This window comes from Rutidosis leptorrhynchoides, chromosome 2, assembly GCF_046630445.1.
Source record: "Rutidosis leptorrhynchoides isolate AG116_Rl617_1_P2 chromosome 2, CSIRO_AGI_Rlap_v1, whole genome shotgun sequence".
Taxonomy (NCBI): domain Eukaryota; kingdom Viridiplantae; phylum Streptophyta; class Magnoliopsida; order Asterales; family Asteraceae; genus Rutidosis; species Rutidosis leptorrhynchoides.
Window position 1 is genome coordinate 170,370,380 of NC_092334.1, and position 4,355 is coordinate 170,374,734.

The 4,355-nt window shown below is 33.9% G+C and overlaps 1 non-coding gene across 1 annotated transcript; it reads left to right on the top strand.

Moving 5' to 3' along the window:
• Nucleotides 1–2,879: 2,879 nt before the first annotated feature.
• Nucleotides 2,880–2,986, top strand: LOC139895391 (small nucleolar RNA R71). Its single transcript, XR_011775845.1, has one exon. It is a non-coding gene; the product is annotated as a small nucleolar RNA R71 (small nucleolar RNA).
• The last annotated feature ends 1,369 nt before the right edge of the window (nucleotides 2,987–4,355 follow it).

Sequence of the window (4,355 nt, forward strand, 5' to 3'; positions counted from 1 at the left end):
ATTTAGTTGAAATTTTTTCAAATTTTCACAAAATTTGGCAATTAAACTAAGTGTAAACTCGAGAGAATTTATAACCCTTCCCCACACTTGAGATCATGCAATGCCCTCATTTGCATGAAATCATACTATAATTATAAATTCATGAGGGTGATTAGTGTAGAAAAGTGATTAAAAATACCGAGTTTGCAAACATATTACTTTATATCACATTTGATATTTTGCGTCTTGTCTTCAAAATTAGTAGCTTTTGCTGAACTTTAATGTCAGTCTTTGAAAGTGCGCTGTTTTACCTTGTTTTATACATAAGATAAACTACAAACATATGAATAATATATATATATATATATATATATATATATATATATATATATATATATATATATATATATATATATATATATTATAAAACCTTTATTTATTAAAACAATTTAAATGAATAATTTTTTAAAATTTTGTTTCCTTTTACTTTAGGTATATTCGGTATGTTTACCTAGTCCGTCTCTCGACAAAATTTAAAATTTGTCGTTTTTAAAGCGATTGTTTTAAAAGTAAAGATTTTTAGTTTTTTAATTTTTTTTGGTATACTTTAGATCAATAATATTAAAAATAATGATAACAAAATTTTTCGCCCCGCCCTCGGGTAAAACAATTTCGGTTCCATGACCTAGTCTTCAACTTACGATGAATTTTAGAAATCATTTTATAAACTTAATGAAATAAAGTAAATTTTGTTTTTTAAATTCATACAAAACTTAAATTTAAAAATGCATATTAATTTCATATAAAACCTATAAAACAAAAATTCAGAATGAGGGGAGTAAACTAGTTCTTTAGTGTCTGTTAGTGAAAAAGACCAATCGGATTCCATTCTCGGAACTACACGAGAACAGAACAACTAACTCTAGACAGCATTTTCTTTTTAGAACATTTGAATCTCCCCACACTTAGGTAGCTGTGGTGTCGAAATTATGATTAACTTCATTGTCAATTTCTATTGGACCATAATCAACTTGCATAACTGCGACTTTTGCTTTAAGCCATTGGTCGAATTCCTGTGTAATATCCACAAATTCAACTAGTTTTGCCTTTTCTTTAGGCGATAGATTGGATACTAATCGGTTACATAACTTAAAGTTCCCCATGGTTCTAGCATTGCGAATCCGTTTACTAAGTTTCTTCATTGAACTATTAATAACGGGGTCATTTAATTTCATATCAACAACGGGGTTCTTTGTTATCAGGTCATCATTAGGTGTTACTTCATTTTCCCCACACTTAAACGTTTTATTATTATTAAGCACTACCGTTGGAGTTGGTAAAACAATATGGTTCTTACCAATCATTTTTGTTGGTTCAACGGTTTTGGTTGGTGGAGATTTAGCCTTTCGAATCACAAAGGTGACTGATTTTTCACCATCACTAAGTGTCATTCTACCCTCTCTTACATCAAATAATGCCCCGGTGGATGCTAAGAATGGTCGACCTAAAATTAGAGGAATGTTTGGGGCATGTTCTATGTCAATGACAATAAATTTGACTAAAAAGGTTAAATTACCTACTTGAACGGGTAGGTTGTCAGCAATTCCAACTGGGTGCCTAATGGTTTGATCAAAGAGTCGAACACTCATTTCCGTTGGATTTAACTCACATACTCCTAATCTCTTATATAATGAAAGAGGCATAACACTCACACTTGCACCTAAATATGCTAGTGCATCATACGTGACACAATCACTAAGTAGACAAGGAACAATAAATTCACCCGGATCACCCACCCTGGGTGGAGGTTTTGGTGGAACTGTTTTCACCGGGTTTACTTCTATGGTTTTTGTTTCTTGCACTTTCTTATTCTTCTTCTTCTTTCCAGAGGTATCACAAACTTTATTACCTATCACTTGCTCATACTCAACTCCTTTTCTTGGAAACGGGATGGGTGGTCTGTATGGTGCCACCACTGACTTTACATACTCGGGTGGTGGTGGTGTTGTAACTTCTTCATTGTTACTCACATCTAAAACCTTCCCATCTTCTGGTGTTGGTTTTTCAGAATTTGTTGAAACCATATTAATATTCTCATTCCGAGGATTTACTTCAGTATTACTCGGTAGCTTTCCTTGTTCCCTCTCACTCATCATGCTATCAAGAGTACCTACGTGTTTTTCTAGATTCAAAATGGAAGCTTGTTGAGTTCTTAATGACTGATCAAACCTCTCATTTGTTTGAGTTTGAGATGTAATAAATTGTGTTTGAGATTCCATTAGCTTTGCCATCATTTCTTCCTGATTTGGCTTTTTCTCTTCGGTTTGTTGTGGTGGTTTATACAAGCTAGGTCTTTGTTGATTGAAAGTGTTGTTTTGAGTTGGTTGGTTATTCGAACCTTGTTGGTTGTACGAGTTATTGTTGGGTCCATTTGGATTGTAAAGAATGTTTTGATTTCGATTGAAGTTTGGCCTTGGCGGTTGATAATTATTTTGATAATTATTTCCCGGCCTTTGGTTCATGTAGGAAACATTCTCTTGTTGTTCCATGGTTTGCTCAATGTAACAATCTTTCATTAAGTGTGGTCCACCGCATTGCTCACAACTGATTCGTATTGCGTGAATATCTTTATTCATCTTTTCCATTCGTCTCTCGAAAGCATCTATTTTTGCGGAAACAGAATCAAAGTCATGGCTAGAATCGGCTCTAGCCGCTTTAGATGAACGAAAGATATCTTTTTTCTGGTGCCACTCATGCGAGTGGGAGGCTGTGTTATCAATAATTTGTGAGCTTCAGTTGCGGCTTTCTTCATAATGGAACCACCAGCTGCTATGTCGATGTCTTTTCGTGTAGTAATGTCGCATCCTTGATAGAATATTTATACTATTTGATAAGTGTCTAAACCATGTTGAGGACATCCTCTCAACAACTTTCCAAATCTTGTCCACGCCTCATATAATGTTTCATTTGGCTTTTGCTCGAATGTAACAATTTCTCCTTGAAGTCTCACGGCTTTAGATGCCGGAAAGAATTGTTTAAGAAATTTTTCAACTAAAACATTCCATGTATCAATCGCCCTTTCAGGTAACGATTCTAACCAATCTTTGGCTTCTCCCTTTAAAGTCTAGGGAAATAACATGAGATAGATCTGTTCATCCTCAACTTATCTGATTTTGAATAGAGTACATATCCTATTAAAGTTTCGAAGATGTTCATTTGGATCTTCTTTTGGCGTACCACTATATTGGCATTGATTAGTTACCATGTGTAGGATTTGTCCTTTGATTTCATAATCTGGTGCATTAATGTCTAGTTTAATAATGGCGTGACCTTGGCCCGTGCGTGTGGCTCTCATTCGGTCTTCCATACTTAGAGGTTCTGTTACTTCCATAATTGAATTTGTTGAATCTGAATCACTAGAGGATTCTGATTTAATGGTTTCTTCATCGCCAATCTCTGGATGAGTAATTTGTGGTTCCGGAGGAATGATTAGTGGTTCAGGATCTCTGAATTGTCCTTGAATATTCTCCGGATTCTCAATTGTGAGGTCGGGTTCAAAAAATGGATTATCGGAAATTTAAATTTGAGTACTTGGTCGACTAGATGATGATTCTAAAGAAAAATCAACGACGACAATATTGGCTAGATGTCTTGATCGAGTTACAGGCGGTGAACGTATGAAAGGTGGTGAATGTTTTGCTCGGTGCATTCACTGAATATCCTATTAGTTATAAAAGATAAAAATTATATAAGTTATCAAATTAATAGACTTTTCTGATTTTGCCCACGTTTCGAATAACCAATAGATGCAGCAGGTAGCCAGGACCCTTTAAATCGGAAGCCCACAACTCGCCACTAACAAATCCAACTATTACTACGAACCAGAAAATTTTGGATGTCTATCAATTTAACCACTTAAAATAATTTTTCGTCGAAGTTTAAGGAAATTTAAGAGAAGAAATAGAAAATTCTATATCCTAAAAACTAGAGCGTCGAGAAATGAGAAAGAAAAAGAGCGCGTCGGAAAACGTCAAAAAATAAGCATAAAAAAAAATAATAAGAAAATAAATCGTCGAAACTTAGAATTCTAAAAACTAAAATTTAAAAGTTACGTCTAAAGGTATTAAAGCTTAAAGGAATCCTAAATCCAAAACGGCAATAACTTAAAAAATCCAAAAAACTTAAAACGGCGTCGCAAAATTCTAAAGCACCTAAATCTTAGTCTAAAGAAAAAGCACTTAAGGGATTTTACGGCAAAGCCTAAAATTCTAGAAATATAAAATAACTACGCCAAATACTAAGTTACGAACTAATTACGAACGAAAAATACAAATTACGAATAAACGATTAAAAAGATATAAAAGAAACTTAAATTT